Source organism: Anser brachyrhynchus (assembly GCF_964034855.1).
Source record: "Anser brachyrhynchus genome assembly, chromosome: 10".
In the NCBI taxonomy this organism is placed as follows: Eukaryota; Metazoa; Chordata; class Aves; order Anseriformes; family Anatidae; genus Anser; species Anser brachyrhynchus.
In genome coordinates this window covers 10081320-10104726 of record NC_137705.1, presented here as the reverse complement: position 1 = coordinate 10104726, position 23407 = coordinate 10081320, and the positions used below count along the sequence as shown (strand labels likewise).

The window sequence follows — 23407 nt, the reverse complement described above, 5'->3', positions numbered from 1 at the left end:
AGCGGTATAAACCACTGCTTTGTGAAGAGGTTTTAGCTCTTGCACGAGAAGAAGCATTTTTGTAAGTGCAAAACGGCAGATTGTGCTATCTACAATGACACTTTACAGTGAAGAGACACAGATATTTGCATGCAAGCCTGCGCACACACGTGAAGGCAGCGTGCGGGAACACCTGGGGACAGATCGCAGCTCTGTCAGGAAATCAAAGGTTTGCAGGTACAGAAACAGGGAGGGAAATAAAACTGGAATCTGGCCCAGAAAGGACAGAGCATTCAGCTGAACAAAACAAGAAATCTGTGGAGACAGGTATATTCAACCTACTTGGAAAAAATAGAAAACAGCATTTCAGATGTAAGGATGTCTCCTTACAAATTTCTAGAGGCTGGAAGTTCTGCTGAACATCGCTGGCAAACTCTCCGTGCAACATCAGAGCTTGAAAACCTTCAGCAGAGACCAAGGATGGAAAACATATTTAGTAGAATTCAAAACGTTCTAACAGTGTTTTGAAAAGCATTGACTTTCTTACAGCCCTGTGAAAATACTCATGGCCAGTCAAGCTCGCGCACTTCAATTAGCACTTTGTTCACTCCTTAATGACTGATAAATAGTAATTAATGAGTTCCACTCCATGTATTTCCTCCTTCCACTCTCATTATTATTATTTATACGTTATGCCCATTAAAAGCAGCTAACGGAGCGCTTGTAAAGCACATCCCCTCTTCAACAGCTAGCTGGGAAGCGATAAAACATAAATATGTATTAGCACCCTAATGGAAACAGATGACGGCGATGCTCGCAGCCGAGGAGAGGCCGTGTTTCAGAGGGGGTTATCCGGCAGCCACATGAACCGGATCGCGGCCGCTGTGCGCACGTGTAATGCGGTGTACAAAGGAGCTGCACGTTATTCTGCAGCTTTTCCTTGCACATCTTGCCCGTGGCAGGCTCCGTGTGGTGCGGATGGGGCCAGGTCTGCAGTGAGGCACAGCAGCGAGCGGGGGCTTGCTGCTGCTGCTACCTCCAGGCTGGCTCAGGGGCCTCCCGCAACCGCCGCGTGCTCCAGCGCCTCCGTCTGTGTGTGCCCTGCTCCCAGGCTGAGCCAACGCGTGCCGAAACGGCGCTGAGCTGTTCCGGGGCTTTGAGGAGCAAAGCTGAGCATCCATAAATCTGCTCCTTATCAGCACTTGCTCAAGTCCTGGCGCTCAGGATCGGTCAGGTGGCATTAATTCGGTGATGCTGTCGGACACTAGCCATCCGGGACCGCCTGGCCAAAACGGAGACTTCCCAACCAGCAGTGTTAAATAAACACAGCACCTCAGGGAGGAGGGAATTTAACCCCGCAGGCTGCACCGATGCCTGTTCTGGAAAACGCATTCTGTGAGTTAAGTCACAGACAGATGTTCCCAGAGGTCAGGAAGGATTTTATCCAAAAGGAATTTGGATTTCAGGAACGGATTTGGATACATTTACGCCACACACACACACAGCAGGTTCAAACATACCCAAAAACCTGCCCAGAGATCAGAGAACACCATCCACTCCTGAAGGAAATTTCTAATCACAGTTGCTATTAAGACATCCCTAAGCTGGCACCTTTCAGAAGCAATAAATTCATGTGCAAACTGCATAATGGGGAAAGATTAAATGAAAGGAGACAGAAAGAAAGAGAACTCAATGTGAGAAGGGCTGTGGTTCAAGCTTTCAGAAAATCCCGATAAATAATGATCTCATGTCTCAGTTTTTAACACCACCCTGGCAGCAACACACCTCTGGTCTCTGAGGCACCCTCCTGGTGCTAACCTCTGTTTCCTTTGCTCCCCAACCCAAGATAAAGTCCCCAGGTCAGACAACACATCAGACAAAATATAACCAAAGCACAACCCAGCTCTGCTGGAGCAGGACATGAGGAACAGCCCAACACGATGCTCCCAAAAACAAATTAATCTTTTTAACGTTCTTGAAACAGCTTCTTGGTTTTACTGTTTGTCTTGCCCACATCTCACATGCGGCCAAAATTCAAGAACCACCTTCACAATTCGGGGAGCGCATCTGCACCACCAGCTCCTCTGCGCCCAGCTCCCTGTCTACAAGAAGGGATTTGGAAGCAAGACACGAGACAGGTAGGACATGTCCTTTAAGGGTGCCATTTCCCTGCCCCCTAATAATGATAACCAAGCCCTTGGTGCACAGGGTAAGGCTGTCACCTAGCGGCAAACTGGAAGCCTGCAATTAATTCAGTCTTCATCAAGAAGAAGACCGCAAGACCAAACCTGTGAAAGCCTGCGAGCTTTTTGCCACCCCTCCCTTCTCCCTGCTGACCTGCACGTGGAAAAGACAGTAGGGTATTCTGGCATTAATTCTGCAGAGAAAACCGATCTGCTAATACTGGCTAGTCTTGAAAACAGATTCATCTTTGAGACCAAGAGGCATCCCTCCTTCAGCTGGGGACGAGGACAGATCCTCCAGGTCCCCCTTGGAGAAGACCAGGTGCCACACACAGCTTTAAGGGGTCCTGAACCTCCCTGCTGCATCCAGCCACGAGCATCCTAGCTCGGTTATTTGCAGAACAGCCTAAACGAAGGGAAGAAATCAGGAATTTTCCTTATTCCAGCACAGGCTCGCCCTACAGGCACTACTCCAGTCATTAAACCTCTCCGGTTGTTACCCGAGCACAGGGACAGCTCCTGGCTCCCCCTCGGTGGCGGGGTGGCAGGAGGTGCGTGCTGAACGGGCTCCAGCACTGCCCAATTCACACCGACAGCTTCGGTGCCTGCCTGCCTCGTTACTCCTCAACAGGACGCGTTACTAGCAGTAAGCCTGCCACTGTTTTCCAGCCCATTGCACAGGGAAATTGACTCTGCCTTCAGCACAAGGACACAAAGACACGGTTCAGTGCCCCCTATTTTGTAGTCAGCTCTGTCCAGAAACACCCCCAAAATCATTCCCCTGACCCTTCCAGGTCATACGGTGGTTATGTTATAACACCAGGAGTCAGCGGGGGCTAGGAATGGGAGGAAGCACATTTCAGGATATCAGGTAGCAGACTTTTATTAATATTATTTTAAAAACTTCTAAGCCCCAGAGGGCACCTGGGAGACCCAGGAGCAGGTCCGATAGCCCAGACATCTAACTGCGGCCCTTGGCAGGATGCAGAAGACCTGGCCCGAGAATCCAGAGGGAAGAACCCAAAAGACAAACGATGCATCCAGACCCTGAAGGGTCAAAATCCGCAGGGGAAGCACCAGAGCAGGCAGCTCCAGTGAAGCATGATGCCAGCTGACCCCCAAAGAGAAGCACCGAGGCCCCGCACTGCCCAGGGCTCATTTCGGTGCCTTCAGAGGTTTCGTCTCAGAGGGGTTTCGTCTCAGAGACCGTAGAAGCCATTCCCCTGCCTTGCCAGATGCGTAGGACAGGGGCTGCAAAATATGCTGCCAGCACAGGGGAAGGAGTGGATGAGAAGTGCCCGCAACAGGAACGTTAGTTTCTGTGACTGGTGACTGCCAAAGAAGAGCCGGGAGCTCAGAGACCTCCCGCGTGGGATGAAGATGGATTTGGGGGCAAGGACACCCACTGGCCGCACAGCACAGCCGAGCTACCTGAGAGCTGATGAGCTCTCTGCAGGCGCAAGCAAGAAATTACGAGGCTGTCTGAAAGGAAGAGGCTATCTGATTTGTGGACGGCTCCTACCAACCTCTCCCTGCTTTTTCACTGTCACTCAGAGCCGCGGTTATGGCAGGGCTGCCTGGAGCACAGCAACCACTCACACCAAGTTAATGGAGAAGACTCCGAGCACCTCAACGTCCGTGGGATGAGGCTCAGCACCTCCAAGAATCAGGCCCTAAACTTCATTAGCAAACGAGGTGCGATCCTGACGAATGCAACCACGAAGCCACTGACAAATGGAGCACAGGGCGCTTCAGGAACAACTTCACTGCTAAACGTGCCTTGACTGCAAAAGCACTAAAAAAAAAAATGCACAGACACATGGAGCGTCACTTCTGCAAAGGGTGACCCCCCCCCAAGGTCTGAGGACTGATAGGGAGGTCTGTGAGACAAGCAGCAGCATTTTAAGCAAATCACCTTTTCTTGAAAAAGTTCCAGAATTAACTTTGTTGACAATTTCCCAAAGGAAGTCTGAAGGTAGTATTTCATTTGGTCTTTTCAATTTTCTTTTTTTTTCTCTTAATAGTTCATTTTTCAGCAAGTCATTGGCAATTTTTCCCAGAACAATGGTCAGATGCGAGATTTCAAATGCATATATTTCTTTTCCAAATCCAGAAAAGTAACTGCCAAGAACTGAAAAGCATACAATACCCTCAAATTAGCTTTGTTTTCTGATTTTCCATTAAAACCTTTGATTGGATCTGCAAACCCATTTTTCACAGGAATACTTCGACAAAGCATTTTCACTCTTTGCGTACCCGCACTCAGCATGCTCGTCCAGTCCCCAACGTTCCCCGACCTCCCCGCACTGCTCTTTTTCTTCGGCAGTATTCCTGCACGAGATCTCCTAAGGATTTTCATTTTTAATTATCAGATACACTTCCAGCCCCATAAAAGCCTCATCACTTCACTACCCTGACGCAGAGAACAGGAGGGAAACTGCGACCAAACGGTCCCAAAGCCGCCAGCCCCGCGCGTTCCCATCACTCAGCCACACGCCGCCAGGCACGCTCCCTCCCACACCGACAGCCCTGCGCTGAGATCTTCAGCATCCCTGGGGAATGAGGGCGTTTTCCAAGAAACACGAGGGATTCAGTGCAGTTCCAGAGGCTTTCTAAATCTCCTTTTGGTGTTTCTGAGGGCTCATTGTGGCGGAGATGATGTGAACAGCTGCTACAACAGCTCCCCGGGCACGCACCGGTGAAGGGGTTAATAGCAACCCCATGGCAGCGCGGAGCAGAGGTTTGTTAATGAGAACGGGAGCAATCTTCATGGCAATAAATCCCAGGGAAATGGAAGGACAGGCAGAGAAATGAAACAATCTTCCCACTTCTCCGGAGCCAAGTCCTCCCGCAATCCAGATGCATTTTGTTTCTCTGACCCCGCTACCCCCTTCCCCATGGCCGAGGGTTTGCTCACATCCCACCAGGTTTCTGGAGGCAACTCCACTGCTCTCGGGGTCAAGTGCCACTTTCACTTTGCTCTACAGAGAAAATAATGCAACACGCAGGACCTTGAACCCGCCCCCCAACAACGCGGATTCCCTCCTGTTTGGGCCCGATGGGTTTTGGCAGCAGAGCCAGCTGGTATTTTTGAGCCTCCGCGGTGGTCACATCGGATGAATAAAGCCTGCTGCTCTGGGGCACGCAAACCCAGAGCTAACGCAGGCGGCACGGACACACGTCACACAGCTGGGCCTTCCTAAGGCTGGCCAAAAATTTTCCAGCAACATCACATTCGATAGGTAATTGCCTTTCCTAAAAAAAAATAATAAAGTGGCTTTGTTTGTTTATAACAAAAACAACATCAAACTCGTGTTCAGGTTCACAGAAGAAATGAAAAGAGAAGCACACCACTTCTGTGGAAAACATCAACTAAGATGTATTTCTCCCCATTTTCCACTTGCCGTTTGCTGTTGGAAAAGAGAATTTCCATCCTGCTCTAGTCATTTTGTCCCTGTCAGGTCAAATTGGATCAGCTCAATGAGCACTGCTTTTATTTGCGGTCATATTTGAAACAGATAAATCAGGCCAGACATCAATGGAAAAACCCCAATCAAGGGAGCAGCTAAGGAAAGTGTACGTTATTGCGGGGCAGCAGCTTTTGAACAGGTTTGCGGGTTCCTCGTTTCCTTGCAGAACAGGGGGTGTCTCTGTACCGAAGCACGAGCAGCGGGGCGTCTTACCAGCCTCGGTGGGGAGAGAGCTTCAGCTGCGCACCATGGAAAGGAGGAGCAGCAATGACTGCAGGAAGAGTTCACCAGCACAATTCAGCAGACTGCACCTTTAGAGGGGAGCAGAGCCTCACTTGGGCCTGCTCTTGTACCACTTGGGAGGATCCTGTGCTGTTCCTGACCCCTGCAGGAGACCTCAGAGACCATAACCCATGACCTGAGTAAAGGTCCCCACCCTCCCGGCAGTGCCTGGCATTTGTACCAGTTACTGCGTGCCTTTCCTGAGAGCCAGGAGCAATCCCACGGGATAACGGTGGCAGCACGTCAGAGTAGGTTCTTACTTCAGCTAACTCCTGTAAAGGCGTCTGACCAACAGGGCGTTACGTGACCTTAAACAACAGGCCATCAGAAGGCACCAACTGCTTTCACACTAACCCTCAGCTGGACTAGCAGAAGCGGGCCAGTCCCAACAGAAATCCTCAAAAAAGCGCTAGAAACCATGCACTGACGTACAGCCTGGCAGCACGAAATCCAGGCTTACCTAGGCACCCCAAAGCACACCCACAGCTGGACATGGTAAGACCAGAGCCCCCAGACATCGCCGCGGCTCACAGGGGAGCACCAGCCCCACCTTCAAGGCTGAAGACTCACCAGGAATGAAGAGGATGTTTTCTCCTTTTATGTTGTAGCTCTCCCCTTCAGTAAAGCAGGGCTGACACCACAGCCATTGCACAGGAGGGCCGTGTGATCCCTAACACCATAAGGCATCCCGTCAGGGACCCATATGCACATCCCATACCTGCAACAACAGGACTCTGACCCTTCAGGGCCTTCAGTGATCACCACGAGCAACAACTGCAATATATGTGCCACCTCCACACCTGAGCGATCCCTGCGGTTACTCCACCACAGGCTGGATATAGCAGGCTACAGGAAGGCTTAAAGGACTGCACCTCTCTGGGGAAAGCACACAGAGTCACGGAGCAAGGTCCCTGTGGCTCTGCGTGTGATGAGGAGAACAAGAACTGGTTCCGCTTGGTGACTGCGGTTTACTATCAAATAGCCTCTTGTCTCTAGTCATTCTGTCCTCAATTAAATTAAAAGACAATGGAGTGAAAAAACACACAGCTAAAAAGCACTTTTCCAGTGAACAACAGAGACAGTCTGCGGAACTCAATAGCGTCCAATATCACAAAGTGAAAAGCTTCGTAAGACGCTTTCAAAAGTCTCAGTGTGTTTCAGATAGCAGATTTATGTCCGCTTTCCTCCTCCCTGGAACAGAAGAATCACTTCAGGCTCTCAGTGCTCAGGCTGCAGAGCGCTCGGTGGTCACTAGCTGCGATGAGGCTGTCATTCCTTCTGCAGTACGCAAAAACAAATATTAGGTGCTTACACAGCTCAGAAAAAAACAGTTTTCAAGCTCGTCCAGACATTGTCCACCGTGAGCCCACTCTGCCCTGGCATATCACCTCCTGCGTGCATTAAAAGCACAAACACATTTCCTAACCCAATGTGACTTCAGAGGGCCAAGCTGCACGCTATTTCTGGAAACAGGCCTTGAGCAACACTTTCATTAATCTACAGCTGTTTGAGCAAATTATTAAGGCTACAAAGCTACAGATCTTTTCCCTTTAAATCAGATGTAATTTTAAGTGAATATTTCTTGTGGGCTTTAAAAGTCTGCTCCCAGAGCAGGGAATGTGTAACAACCACTCCAAATACAATTTTATGGTTGGATTTTAAACATGAGTAAACAACGTAGACATCCCACATGCAACATCACTGGAGCGTCAGCTCTAGACACTCAAGGATGGTCCGCTCTGTACTTTTGCATTTAATAAATAGCCACTGCAAAGGATTCCAGCCACCCCTAAAATCCACCAGGCTCACCTCCAGACCCCTCCCTTGCACTGAACATGCCGATGTTCATACCCATGAGATGAGGCACTGACAGCACAGCAATCCTTCCATTGTGGAGCTGTGTCATATGCTACTTTTTCTTCGCCAGGCACAGCAGAAAAATCTCCTTAGGGCAAAAAACATCCCTATATTTTTATGTACCACTTGGCACGACGGAGACTTAATTTGTTTGAAATTTCTGGGCATCATAACTATAGAAGGGATTATATTAAAAAATAAAATAAAATTCAAGTGCGGACTAGAGATTCCTTGACAGTGGCAGCGGGCTCGCTATGGAGCTGATAAGAAGTGACACCTGGGGAAACCAGGAACCTGCCCCCCAAAAAGGAAGCCTCTAGTATCGTAACTGAGGAAACCACAGCTCCTGGAAAATAAGCAAGCCCTGCTTCTCTGCAGTTCACCAGTTCTGAGGCACCCTGAGTCACCCCAACCTTACGAGCTGAATATCAAAGCCTTCTTTTGGTAAGCCTCCTACCACCTGCTGGAGCAGGTGAGAGAAAGAAGGGAGGAGAGCCAAAAGGATGGGAAGCTCCAGGAGAAGTTCCAGGCCAGGAAGTGACACCAGGTCCATTTTGGGAATCTTTCAGTCCTCGCATCTCTGCTGCAACCTCACCTGCTCCTTGCACCACCCATGTCTTGTTGTGCTATACCACCTGCGTTTCACCCAGAGGAAAACATTCCCTCCTTCCACCCGTATCACGCCCCTCCCAGCCTCATTCCTCTTTCCTTCCCCACTTCACTCCCAGTTCTTGCCTCCCCGGGCTGACTTTAATCTCTCCCGTGCAGTGTCACGCACAGGCACTAATCCTTGCTCTCCGGTATCAAACGCAGTGGGTGTAATCCTTCTTTCCACATTTCAAAGGAACTGCAATCTCCCTCCTGCCCCCCCCCCCCCCCCCCCCACAGCCATGCACTCGCATGTGTTAATGCCGAAGGGCTCAGGGAGATGGGCGCACCACTCGGGTGGGCACGTGGCATGCCTGCCCTTCCCAGCACGCTTGCTATAGTTCACTGCAACCCCACGGATGGGTTCAGCGCATGCTAAATTCACTGTCAGCTTCTCCAGAGTAAAGCTGAGGCTCCCTGTGAATTACGCTGGCTCAATAAATAAATAAATAAATAAATAAAATCTCTACAACCATGGTCCCAGACCGACTGCTGGGTGCTACAGCTGCTGCTCTGCAGAGGCCAACCTTGCTGCTCACCTCCACCAACTCCCTGGGGCAACATCACATCCAAGGGATTTCTGTAAGGCTGCATTTTTGCTCTTCTGTTTTCCTTTTTTTTTTTTTTTTTTCCTTCTCCCCACCCCAGGTTGCTCCATCAGATCTTCCTCGCTGCATCATTTCAGCTCAGCAAGCTGCATGCCACCTCTGACCACCGACCCACAGAGCTGCAGCTTGCCCAGCGATTCTGCAGCGTCTCTGATGGGCACCCATAGCAGCCCTACGTGACGAGGATGGTGACAGCAAAGGGACTTTCGGGGTACAACTCTCCCCCTGCTCTTCTGCAAGCCCAGTTGACTAATGAAGGATATTATACTCTCAGCAAGGGTTACATGCTTTCTGTTTCCTATCTGATCCGACTGCTTGCTGCTTAATGAGCTGGATGAAAAATATGCCAATGGAGACCTCGATCCAAGCTTCGCTGAGTTTAGCGGAGTCATACCAGCAGAGACTTTGGCCAATAGCTAGCAAATATCTTAATAGCCCAGAAGAATAAGATATTTATTCTGATCCCAGCTATGCTAGCTTAAATCCAGATTGTTTCCACTGGATGACTTCTGTAAGGCAGAGCGGAGAAGAATACTCTTAATATTTTCTACAGTCAGTTTCAATCAGGCAAGGGAGAACGCGTGCCCCTTCTCACAAAGGACGGCAGTCTCACAACCTCATAACCCTTAGAGCTCCCCAGGAGCCCTGCCTTCACCAGTGACAACATCCGAGTCCTTCAAGCCTTGCGTGCTGCCAGGGGGAGCAGTCCCCAGTGCCACCATCCCAGGATCATCTATCTCAGGCAGTGCTGAACAGGGAACCCAAATAGCTCATCTTCTTATTACCGCCTTGCCTGGGTTCAAAACCATGCATTTCCCCAGCCAGCCTCCCTGCAAAGAATCTGAGCAGTGTGAGATGTTACGAGAGGCCTGTGTTTGTGGTCCTCCTGTCCAAGCGAGCTGCTCAGCCCAAGCTCAGCAAACCACTGGTAGAGGCCAACATTGGTATCATCCTACTAAATCAGCTCCAGTTCCTTCAGATGGGGCTTTCGTTGCTGGGTTGGTAGGATCAAGCCATCCCATTCAAGTTCCAGATTCATTTAACAACTTACTTTTCCCCTATGTAACCACAGACAAAGGCCAAACGTTTGCAGGAGCACCTTGCTGGAGGAGCAAGAGCTTCGCTGACAAATAGTGTTTTCACACTTGATTTAGAGCATTGTACAGCACCTGGCTGCTCTGAATGAGGAAAACAAGCAGCAATTAGAAGCTAACGAAACCCTTTAAGACAAGAGGGAACGAAGACACAAGCAGAATGCCCTCACAGGTACCACACAACAGGCAATCACAGATCCAACATCCTGAGATACAGTGGCTCTTGCCATCGCTCCCCGCTTGCTGGCTGCTGCTGGTGGGAGGATTGGCTCAAAAGGTTTCTCTATAGTCCAGGTGGAGCTCAGAATTTGTCATTATCCTGAATCTTCACCTCTAAGCCCTTCAGCATTGCAAATGAGAAACACAGGCCTTTCAGCTAAGGATGTATTCGTTGCTTTTTCTTTCTCCTCTTCAATACCAGCGAGAAGGATTACAGCACGGCTGGCTTGTACCACCTGTGCCTGAATCCCTCTGTGTGCCTGAGGAATGAAAGACCAACTCCAGGACCCAGACTTACACCTTAGTCATTCTCCTTTCTTTCCTCCATCCACCTGTGTCTCCTCACTGAAGTAACGGCTGCAATAAACTTATAGCAAAAAGGAAAACGAAAATTCAAAGCAGCTTTCCCGTCCCAGCGCTAGTTTCTTCACTCCAAGGTTCAGGGTGTAAAACCGCGGCCTGCTCCTTCTTCGCAGGGCTTCACACGCCATGGCCAAGGCAGCGTGCATCATCCCCTCCGCATCAGCGACTCCACAGTCTCTCTTCCACAGGAACACCTTCACAGGCACCCGATTTAAAAGCGAGACTGGGACCAGGCACATCTTCCACCTTGCTCCCCAGGCAGAGCCAGAACGGCACATGGGCTCCAAACGCATCCCTTGCCTGCAATGGGGCCCATCAATAAAGAGAATAGGATTAACAGTACTTCAGCGTCTGCTGGGCTTGTTTGAACCCTTGGTCCCCCCTCAGGATTGCTCTGCCCAAGCCCTTAATCTCAGCTTTCTAGAGACTCCCTCTCTGCTGGAGGGAGGGGGTTTAAGCAGAAATTTTCCTCAGGGAAGCAAACACACCACTTAGTTTTTGCCTGGTAGGACCAGTATCTGCTAACGAGGTACTGTTGTTTCAGACAAGTACTGCCAGCCTCTTGAAAATGTTATTTTGATCCCTCCTGAGCCTGTACGTGCAGCTCCAAAATTGCATGCACGTCTAAACTGAATTCTGACTTCTCCATTTTAGGGGACAAAAAAAAAGGGGGGGGGGCTTCCTTCTTCAGTGCACTGGCTTTTTCAAACCTAATTTCTCTCTCTAGTACATTTCTCAAAAAGTCTGACACATCCTCCACACGTCCCTAATAGACAGCCACTTTATATGTCCTGGGGAAATGTTCTTCCAATTTCCCGAAGTATAGTCATCAGCAGCGATGCTCTCTAAAACACATCAGACAGGCACAACATACTGTCCACGGCGCTTTTACGAATTACAGTCTCGCTGGGGAATGGCACTTAATGCATTTCATTCCACTAGGACAGTTAGCTCACGACTAAGAAGCCCTAGCTGTATTACCAATATGATTAGTAAAAGGGTATTAATATTTAAAGTGGCCATTAGCACCACCAGTGCGGGAAAGAATGTAGGTAATAGTACAAGGATTGCAAGAAGTGGTTTGAAGGAGGCTACTCGTGGCTAAATATCACCAGACAACTCCAAGGAGGACTCGAGCAGTGGAGAACTGTAATTAGTTGTAAGCCCACCCACCTGGTTAAATTGGGATTATTTCTAGAAGTCCAACTTTAGCTCCAATTTTTCACAAGGAGCTGTCAGGGAAGGGAAAAAAAAAGTCCTACAATCTTAAAATGAACAAACAAAACCCTGCTGTAGCTGCCAGTGTGAGAAGAAATAGCATGGCAAATGCTCGTTTATCACGATCCTCTCCTCCTCGCACAGATGCGGGGTGACCAGGCAGCAGGGGATACGTCCCCCACCTGTAGCACGGTGTTCGTGCAGCCACCATCCTCCTCTCCACTCTCCTGTAAAGCACTCCACAACCTGAAGGCCTACAGGACTTATTTTCTTATATTTATTTTTTAATCTTAATATTCCTGTGGCCATGCTCAGGGACCACGTAAGCAAGTCTAGAGTAAGTGTCTCATTAACTCCCTCGCTAGTCCAAAGGGAAGCGAGAAGCGAACCAAGTCACGTGCCAGCTCACGCTCGTCTTGGCTATTATTTATTCAGTTATCAGGTTATCTGTTATATATTATTTATGTTCCATGAATATTTACCAGTGATGGGGAAGAAATAAATTACCTGCTGTCTGCATCTATCTGCCTTTGTCAAACCATCCCCTCGCCCCCTGGCAGTGAATGATTTCCCACCCTGGTACCGCGATCCATCAGCCCCCAGAGACTTCATCAGCCCGCGCTCCCTAATTGCCCTAATGAGCAGTACCCAGACACAGCCCTGCTTTTCCTGGAATCGTTTTTTTGGGGGACTTTCTCATGAGGGTGCAGGTCACAAGCAGCAACACAAGCCAACTCAGATACGTCTGGAGGAGGTGCCCTTCGTTTCCCACCTCTTTTGGCCAAAGCCCACCTGTAAATCCTAACCTGAGCACGGAAAGCGATGTGCAGACCCTGCAGAAAGTGGCTCCAACATCCCTCAGCCTTGGCCCCAACCCTAGCACATTATAACTGCACCTTTGCAATGAGACCCAGAACAGAGTCTCCCTCTAGCAGGGAGCATATAGCAATTGCGAATTTACGGCTCTCCTTTAACACAATGGGAATCGCAGTCTTGGGTAGAGCTGCAACACCTAGGACAAGCATTTCGCTGCCAATTAAAGCCCTCTTGATCACCTGAATTATTGCATTCAGCTACACACCACCCTACAGACCCCTGATGGTTAAAATGCTGCTTGGTATCCAGGGGCAAGCACCATGCAAAGCTACTGCTTAAGGGCATGCACATTTCTCTGCTTTGTCAGAGCTCCTAAGCCTTGCCCAGCACCTCGAAACCAGACTGTCACAATTCAGAAGGAGCTATCAAAAGCTGCCCAGAAAGGAGAGCAAAGACGTTTTGTTTGCTTAATTAAAGCTGGCTTTGTAATGGAAATTATCATGGTTCATATCAAACAGCAATTAAGAAAGCAGGACATGACTGCTGGCGTTGCTCAAACCACGAGCCAAGCCTTTCCTGGACTCCAGCAAACCCAAATAACGATGACTTAGCCCAGGATGCAGTTCGCTGCTCAGCGGTGTCAACCTGATTCTATCCGAAGCCTCACAATATTTACATTTTCTCTTTGGGCCTAAATTTGTGCGATACAAGACCATCTCTAGTTTTTCCATAGTAAAACCAGAAAATCTTGAAAACACAACCCAAGCGCGTAGATACATTTTGAAACTGTCTGGCAACTAAAGAAGAAATAAAAAAATATTTTTTCCTTAAAATTTCTCCATTTTTAATCCCACCTCTTGAGTTTTTAATGCTCCAGACATGAACTTTGAGCTGGCAGCCTAGGGGAGGAGGAGGAGGATGAACAGGGAGATGAAGGGCAGGAGGTGCAAGGGCCCCCTTGCTGGAAGCAAGACTGCTGCTCCCTGCCAGCTCCGTTAGCACGGCCTTCAGCCTAAACTAAAGTAATTGCCAGAGCCACGCTGAAGCCCCAGAGTTAAACTGATTTACACCAGGTAAAATCCAGCTGCGGGCGCTCACGTACCTGTCCACAAAATTCACATCAGCCCCTCTGGGAGGACAGGCTGGCAGTGCTCACCACCTGGAGCCACCGCCGCGACCTGCTCAGCATGGCTCAGGAGGCGAGCCGTGCAACACACGAGTGGTGCAGTTAGCTCGGGAGGCATTTCTCACAACTCGCTGGGCTTCAAGCTGTGCTGCAGCACTCCGTTTTCCATTGTACGGCTGTCTTTTGTTGCTTAAACCTCCACCACGTCTGAATGGACTGGGACGACATTTTTCAGGTCAGGTGCTTGCCTTTGGCTACGTACACACCAACACGTATATATATATATATATGTGTGTGTGTGGATGTACGTCTGGGGGAAGGGGTGAGACTTCGTATGAAGCGGTTCAGCTGTTTCTGCGGCCAGCGATGGTCGGAAATCTGGGGGTACGCATGGCATTCCTCGTGGCCGCTGAAGCACAGAAGTATTGCAGCTGGGGCACGATGATGGTGATGCACCACAGACCCTCACCGAGAACAGAAGTCTTCCAGAGGAAGGGAGAGCAGCACCAAGGAGCACAAACCCTCTGCCACTCGTGTTGTTTGGGCTTCCCTGGGTTAGGGCAGTCTGCAACACATTAGAACATCTCGGAGGAGATGGAATAATCCATGCTCTCCCTCTCTTCTGTGAGGGAACTTATTGCGGAGCCAGACTTTGCCCTCCTCCCAGTACAACCTGCCGCATGCCTCCATCGACAGCGCCATCAGCACCTCTCCACCACTACAGGAACGCTTCATTGCCGCTCAACAACAGGAAATTACAGTCACTTAAAAAGAAACGGGATGGGGGATGGAATGGTAAGGGTGTGTGTGTGAGAGAGGCTGATATAATGAAAAATGTGAAAACTTCTCAATAGCAAGAAATCCTTTAAAAATCATTACATATAATTGCTTTAAAAAAAAATCATCATCGTTATAATTGAGGGAATCAAAGCACCTCTCTTTCACAGAATCAATCATTGACCCAAGGTACACGTTCACCTAACGAGCTGGTCTTTTTGCAGGCGGGGAAGAGGAAAGCAATTACTTCCACAGCCATCTCGCCCATCACGGGAGGATCCCCACCGGGAGCCTGATCATGTTCACAGCTCATTGGGAAAGGGTCCAACTGGACGTGCAATTATGCCTGAAAGGGTGGAGGTGTTCTGCTAACAATGCTCTCATGCCAGAGACTTTGTATCTTTCACTGAGGGACATATGGCAAGGATGAGAATCCAAGTGCCTCTGATATAAATTTAATTGACTCTGTAAAGTTTAAACAAGGATTTAAAGCTTTTCCAGGCCATCGCAACTCCCCTTCTCATTTTCCTTTCGTGCAGTCTCCAGGACATGCAGCAGCACCCAACTCTAAGCTTACATCACATTAAATTGGAGCCCAAACAAACAAAAAAATCATTTGTTCCCACTCACTTGTGTCTGCTGGCATCGGGAGCCACCCTGCTGTCCCCGAGCACAGTCACACACACGGAAGGGAGCAGACTTCAGACGCGGATATTGAAAAGAGATAAGACAAAATGCATAAAGAATTAGAAAAAGCAGCTGATGGCTTTTGATGTGACTGGACTGGAAATTGCAGTCTCAGCCTTTGAGATGCCCTGGGTGCTGCAGGCACCCACCTGTGAGCTCCCAAAGTCGGGAAGCAACAGGTGCCATCGCTCCCGGGGGGCGGTGAGAGCTGCACCAGACACGGGGATGCAGCCAAAAGTAAACACAAGTGAAGTCCGACCCGTTTCGGCTTTGGGCCAGGCGGATCTCATCTCCGTGTCCATCACAGGCGGTGGGAGAGGTAGGAGCGTTTGCCCTCCCTCTGCTGCACCAAGGGCCGCGTGGCACCCGGCCATCTCCGCCAGCCTCCCTCCCAGCACCTCGCCTGCTAGAGGCACGTGCACCCCTGCTGCGCGCAGGGCAGTACCCCCACGGCGCCAATGTTGTTAATTACACTCATTGTGGAGTCTCCTTGTCTTCATTGCAGGAGCAAACAAAAGCAGCCATAAAAGATGCCAAGTGCAAGCAGAGATTACATTAGGAAAAAAAAAATCCGGCAATCAGAATAACCCACGTAAAACACCCCGAAAGCAAGAGACAAACAGCGAACGGAGAAAACACGTTCATGCAAACTGAAGTAAAGACTCCCCGTGGACTGCAGAAGGCAACGAAAGAAATAAAAAGCAGATCCAGGCTGCCTTTGAACCTTGTTTTCTCTTTTTAAGCTGCCGCTGATCTTTTTCCCCTCAAGTTTCAAACAAATACTCAGCAACACACACACAAAAACGGCACTAACTTGAGCATCCAGGACAAACAATCAACAGGTGAACTAAGAAGGGTGGCCACGTGCCACGTTGCTGTATTACAGCTTACAGAAAAGGCTTTGTCATTCCTAAACAGGGGTTGGAGCAAACACCAGGTCAGGGAAGGAGCCCCCCCTCATCCGACCTCTGCAAAACGTAGGCACTGAAGGACAGAACTTGTTTCCTTCAGAGCTCATTTCCAGTGTCTTCGGTGAGAGATATACAGGTCTCAGACTGGAAAACTACGGACTCGATGGGAGTTGTTACCACTTACTAATTTCATGATACTCTACTGTAAGGAAATGCATCCCAGGCAACACAACAGGAAAAAGAAGACAGGCGGGCTCTGAAATGCTCATGCAAGGACGTTTCTGAGGAAGTGACAGGATTTCTACACAGCAGAGAGCAGAAACGAGTTTATCCTTTTCTCTGTTTTTGACGGAAAATCATTTTGCTTAAAGCCTCTGTACCCCCCCAGGCCCTCAATCAAGCATCGCAAGGTGCGACCCCAGCCCACACCAGCTACCAGGTGCCCAGGTGAAGACCAGGAAGGTCAGCTGTGACCCCCGGTACCTCTGCGGTCAACCAAGAGGCAGGAAAACAAAAGGAGAGGTTTGAAATAGTCAGTGGCTCTCCTTTGATTTAACAAAGGGAAAGGAGAAGAGCATCTGCGTGCCTGCTCTGCCTTTGGGAAGCTCAGCAGCCTCAGCTGGAGGTCTCTGCCCTGGGGTTCGCCCTGCCCTGCCACCCCACACCCCCCCGTCTTCCCACCCCACAATAGCGGCTGCACCACTCGAGCATATCCACGACACGTGAGCTCTGCCCAGCACTCCTCCTCGGCGCCCACGCGTGCCGGTCTTTGCTCCATTTCCATCAGAAATCCTAATTATTAACCGCGTCAGGCCTAAGTTTCGCAAATCTAAAGCAAGGTGCCTCACATTCTTCATCTTCCCTCCCTGTGTCAGAAACATAAAGTGAGGAATGGAGGCAGCCCCGGCGCATTTTTCAGACCCTTCAAAACCTGCCCGGGAAGCTCATCCGTCATTCGCTTTAAGCGACCAAAACAGAAGTGTCTGAGGCAAAGCAGCGCAGGGCAGCCCTGCCACCTCCTTCCCAAAGCACCGCGCTTTGGGGACGGCGCCGGAGGCGGTGCCAGGCACCAGCTGCCTGCCAGGGGCAGTTGTCACCCCGCACATCCCCCCTGCTACACGACGGGGTGGTCACAGCCCTGTGGGGCCGGGGTAGGGCTCAGCGAGCACACGGTGCACGGAGAAGGTCACACGTTTCAGCAGGGCACGTTCGGGGCACAGAAATGTCAGCTTCTGAGCGCAGTTCCAACCTGGCACTGCTTCCAGCAGCTTACCTGTTAAATCTCCGCTGCACCATGTGCAAGGTTAAACAAGTGGCCTGCCTCCATCTTCTGCCCACCTGGGAACCTTATGGAAGAAAACCTCTTTTCTAGGCATGGACATCCTATTCCGGCTGCTTAATTTCTCCCTACAAGAAAACCGTGAGAGGCTGCACAGTGCTAACCGACGCGAGGGACCAGAGACACCGAGCAAGGGCATTGCAGCAGGTTGCAGCTCGGTTCTCCACTGAAATAAGTCAGAGGAATTCAGAGTAACATCCCACAAACAGGGGTAATGTGGCCCTGCTCCACTCCTCTGGATGCCGAGAAGGGTAACTGCAGCAAGGTTGCTCTGGAAAAGGGCAAAAAGAGGGTAAAAATCAGCAGAGCCCCATATTGAAACACACGGGTGGCACATCCTGACGCTCTCTTCCAATACAGATAGATATAAAAATATGTATTTCTTGAAGTATGATACAAAAACAAACAAAAAAAAAATCAGAGCACAGGTAAGAAGAGATCCCTCGCTCGGTTTCCTCCCGCACGGTGCAGCTAACCCAGCTCCCCTCCGCACCGACGTGCATCCAACAGAAGGCACCACTTTAGCAGAACACACTCTTTGTTGCCAACATATTTTGAATATTCTCATTTTAAACACACACACACACAAAGCTTCGATAAGAACCGCAGCACTAAAGGAGTCTCCCACCAGTAACTCCATTATCCCCAAAGTAATTTTGTAATAGAAGATTTTTAGTCATTACTGTGTTCTTTTTGGAAGGATCAAATTTTCGAGTAAATGTTATTTTTATGGAAAAAATAATTGCATCATTATTATTTCCACTTAAATACATTCTTGCAGAGCTTCAGGGCAGCTCCAGTTTCCTTCTCTCCTATCCTCATCCTCCGAGGACAGGGTAACCTTGTAGGTAGGACCTGCGTTATTGTGTAACGCACTGAGGCAGAGCATCATTTTCTTCTTCTCATTTTGTTTTGCCTTTCATTAGAATGTTCTATGAAAAACATCTTTTTTTTTTTTAATTGCTTCTGCTAGGTCACATACAGAGGCAGTTTCTCTGTGCACTGATAAGGAACAATTAGAAATCTGGGAAGGACGTTCTGTGACAAAATCAAAGTCCTGAATGTTTGACATTTTCCACAGATTCGCTGAAAAAAAAAAAAAAAGGAAATCGGCCACAAATGTACGTCTTTTGGCTAATATATGAAAAACTGTGCAATAGCAAGAATCCGGAGTCATGTTTTGCTTCCTTTGAAAAACCATTTCTCCTAGAAAAGGAATTTTGATGAAAACATTTTAAGCAGACAAATGGCCTTTCTGCGAGATACGAGCCATGCAGCACATTAAAGGAGGCCGACTCCTGCCTTTCTCACTGGGGCTTTCCACAATTTTCTTTTGCTTTCATTTCAAATAAAGGTCAACATGTATAGAAAAATATTGGAGCTGCTCTCTGCATGTGGGAAAATGGAGAAGAAAAAAAAGCATTACAGCTGTCAAGGCTCTGGCACAACAATCGATGAATTAAACGCTGTCCGCGTCTGACAAGCGCCTCCCGGTCCCGCTCCGCGGCCTGGGCTCCTATGGGATGCCCACAAAGTTTGCAGCAAGCAATAACAACCCTGCCCCGACAAAACAAACCCTCCACTTCTGGTATCTCTGGCAGACCGATAGCCACCAGCAGGGAGTCACCTGCTGCCAACAAACCCCCCGCGCTCGCCACCGAGATGTCCCACCCTGAGCATGTCCCAGCCCAGCGGTGCTGGAACCAGAACGTGGGCAGCACTGGCCCCAAAAGCCACATTTCCTGGCTGCCGGAGAAGGTCACAGACAACCCCACATCCCTGTAGGAACCAGGAAATCTCAGCCAGCTCAACGCCCTCCTCAGCCTGCGGCTGCCAGGGAGCACCTTGTCCCTGCTCGTAGGAAGATGCCGCCGAGAGGCACGAGGAGGGTTTGCATTTTGGGCGACAAGCAGACAGATTTGATTCAGCCTCAGGCAACTACAAGCTCAAATATCCCTGAATGAAGACATCAGCAGCCTTAGCAAGCCAGCCTCGTCGAGCCCGGTGAGCTGTCGCCAGGTGGATCGTTACCCGCACCTCCTTAACGAGCGGAGAAGCAAAGACTTGAGGTGGCAGAGTACGGAGGACCGAGACGTGCCTCTGTTCTGTGAGCTCAGCTTTAGACAAAATCCAATAATTAATTTCCACCCTGCAAACAAAGCTCTTTGCAATTCCACCCCACTAAGCTCAATACCACTTTCCATTTCATTTCCTCCTTGCCCAGGATATCCCTCGCTTTCCTCGCCCCGCAGTTAATTACTGTAACACAGCCCCCAGTCCTGCAGACTTGATTTATTTTTTTTTCCAGACACAAATCACAGCAAGTGCAACGCAGCCAGCTCCCCCAGGTCCCGTTCTCACCCACCACATTTTGATGTGTGTATCAAAACCCTCTGAGGACGTCTCCGAGCACCGAGCCGGGACATTTATTCGGAAAACCCCCTGCTCTCTCCGAGGACCTCAGTTGCTACAGACGCGCTCAGGAGCTGCGAGGTGGAGGACAATTCCTCAGGCGGATGGGTTAACTCAGCCACAGAGAGGTGCAGACCTGCAGGGCACGGATGGGCAGTGAACACATTGCCCAACGGGGGGGCAAACTCCTCACTTTTTCCATGCGAGGCAGTCTCCAAGACATAGCTGTGCTGCCTCTGGATACGAAAATCAAACAAACCTGATGGCTAAGCTGTCAAATTTGCCACCAGAGGGAGTTACGGCAATAGAACAAAACACGCTTAAATTGACAATGCAAAAATAAAGCAAAGCGCTGTAGATCCTGAGACATGAATTCAAGAAAAGCACCTTCTCTTTTCCTCCACACCAGTCCTTCCAAGCCCGTAGACAGCAGCAGGACAAACGTCCTGGCCCAGCAGCTGCAGTCTGCTGCACAGATCTGCAGGGACTGGAGACCCACACGGCCGGGAGGTGGTCGGTACACGCTGCCACAGCAGTCGCGTGCAGGAACAGAGCACCATGAACCAGCTGGCCTACAAGCAAAACCCCACAGGGGCAAGCCTAGGTGACCTGGTGCCAGCATCGTGTTAAACTCGAGGAGTTTCTCTCTGGGGATCCTTTTAGCAAGAGACCTCACCGCAAGCCCAAACCCCATGCAGATGCCTCCAGGAAGGCGCTGAGTTTCCCCACTTCAGCTCCACGCAGTTCTGCCTGAGTGCTTCATCCTCATCTGAGGTCCCACCCTGCTCCTCCTCCGACTCCTGGACTGGCGTCCCAGAGGGATTCTCTGAACCGTGCCCAGCACAGCAGAAATCTGATTGCAGGGGCCTCTGGATACTGCTGCGATACGGCTCATAAATAATAATTAGCGGAGGAAGCATAGGGCAGAACAGCAGGAATGTGGCTTTCCCATCACCGGCTCCATGAAACTGTGCTCAGTATAGTCATATATAATGCTGCTCTGCAACGGACCAAGACCTACCCTGGGAGAAATGCTGGTTTAGGGTATAAAGACAGGGTCAGCCACCATCCTCAAAAAAAGGAGGCCTCAGTAGATGCAGTTGGAAAAAGCTGGGCTGGGCGTGAAGGGGAGGTGGCCTGCAGGAGCATTCTGGGCCTTAGAAGGCAAAATGCTTGGAGAAAAAAAAAAGAAAGAAAAATCACTGAGAGATGACGTTTTGGTTGCTTACTTCCATTTCTAAGGAAAACCAAACGTATTCTACTAACAATTGAAGAAGCACGTTATTCATGTATTTATTTATTTCAGGTTGAATAATGAAAAGGGTACAGATGCCAGGCTGTAAGCAGACCCCTGATAATTCTCCTTGTGAAACGCCAGCACCACCAAATAACTAACCCGCCTGCAGCCCTGCTCAAGACAGGGTGGCCACAGACACCCCAGCAGCCACAGAGCCACACTCATTCATGGCCACCAATGTTCCCACAAAGCAAAGCTCAGCTATAAGAACCACCCGGCGACCTCCAGCGGAGCTGCCGACTCACGTCAAGCTGGCGGGGTTTGATGCGTTGGCAGGACACTTCTCCCAGGTCGAGAGGCAATCGCTCATCAAAATAATTGAGTGCCTCTGCGACTGCAAGGGTCGGACACTTGCTGCAGACGGGGCACAGGCAGGGTCAGGTCCCTTCTGCGCCTGGCCTGGAGCTGGTGTAAGGGAACCAGCAGTCGGGACACCCCAAGCCGGCCTCTGCCCCACGGGCAGCATGTCTCCTGTCTCATCTTGAGTCCTAACACACTGTGAAAGCTCCCAAGTCCAGCTCGTGCTGGAGTCGACAACCCTAAACACCCGCCACGTGGAAATTCTCAAGCCCCAAATAATAATTCCAGCATTTCCGATATAAAATATCAGACTAACGACATAAATCACAGAGAGGAAAACTGAATCAAGAGGACGCACAGTTCCATGCCCCAGCAATAACACCTTTATCTTCCGAGCTTGGTTTTCCACCTGACTACGTCCTGGGCCAAACAGAACCCAATTGCTGCTCGTGTAGCTCCTAGGAAGGAGGGCACGCAGAGCCTCCTGGGGGTCTGGCCACCGACCTGCCTGCTTACATCCACCCTGCACAGAAAACACGAAGCAGGGAGCAGGGGAGATGACGGTGGAAGCAGGGAAGGAAGCACGGTGAAGCGCATCACGTGTGCGGTGGAACTGAACCAAACCTTTGCCCAGCACGGAGACATCCTGCAATTATTTAGCATGACAAATCAAAACACACAACAACATACCCTCTGGGTAAAATCCAGAGGAAATGTGCTCGTCTCCAAATGTCATCAGCTGGAAGAGTATTTGCATCCCTATCCTCTGTCTTTATCAGCAAAAGGACCTTAAATCAAATTAAAAAGACCTCTTGCCCTACTGTAGCAGTGCAGGGAATTAAAAGGAACCCCGTGTGCTGTGCGCACCCTCAGATGTTCTTTGATGCACTCATTAGCAGCAGCAGCTCCGAGTTCAGAAAGCAGCTTTCCCAGAGAGAAAACGACTCTCCCGTGGGACTGCCAAGAGCAGGGTTTGTTTTCTTTGGGACCTGCTTCACTCGGGGACAGGCTCTGGTGGTGCACGAGCCTCAGCAGCATCCGACTGCCTCTCCTGCTCCGGCAGCAGGCAGCAGCAGGCCCATTTCCAGGAAAATCAGAGGCGCAGGCACGCTGCAGCAGATTAGCAGCAGGACGAGGAATCAAGCTGGCATCCACTGACTCATCTTCCACGTCCTTAACCAGAACTTCAGCTTCCTCGCAGCCACTGCGATGCGAGAGGCACAAGGGGCTTTTGTGCTGTGCTTTTTGGAGGGCCAGGCTCCAAGAGCAGCTGTTGGGAAGGCACAAGTGTACGTCACCATCACCACCATCACTGTGAGAGCAGCAGGGCTCAGCAGCCCTCACTGGCAAGAGGTGGAACATTTCTATGGGCTTCTCCCCGTGGAGGGGAAGGAGGCACCTCTGCCTCATCCTTGGGCCCACCTAGGGCTGAGCTCTACAGCTGCTCATCCCTCTGGCGCTGCAGGGCCCCAGCTCTTCACTCCTGGAGCACACATCTGGGTTCAGACGAGCCAAACCCCACTCGTGGTTGTCAGCAAACCCTGGTGTCTTGCACTGCTGGTAGACCACAGGGACATGGCATCTCCCTTGGTGACCCACCTGAGGCAGCAGCCCGTGGCCACGCTGCCCACCCGTTAGCCACCCATGTCGCTGGCTCCGTACCGAACCACCCTGCCTGCTCCGGGCAGCAGTCACCCAACCTGACCTGCACCCATCGTGCCTGAGCCGGTCCCATACGCCTGCCACCTCTTCCCCCGTAGTTCTGGCACCTCCTCATTCCTGACATCTTAACACTTTCCTCCTCCTACCAACAAACAACAC

The 23407-nt window shown here is 50.2% G+C and overlaps 1 protein-coding gene across 8 annotated transcripts in view; it reads right to left on the bottom strand.

Annotated features, from left to right (window-relative positions):
* Positions 1–23407, bottom strand: part of GRIP2 (glutamate receptor interacting protein 2) — a 255299-nt gene that overhangs the window by 178674 nt on the left and 53218 nt on the right. The window lies entirely within an intron of this gene.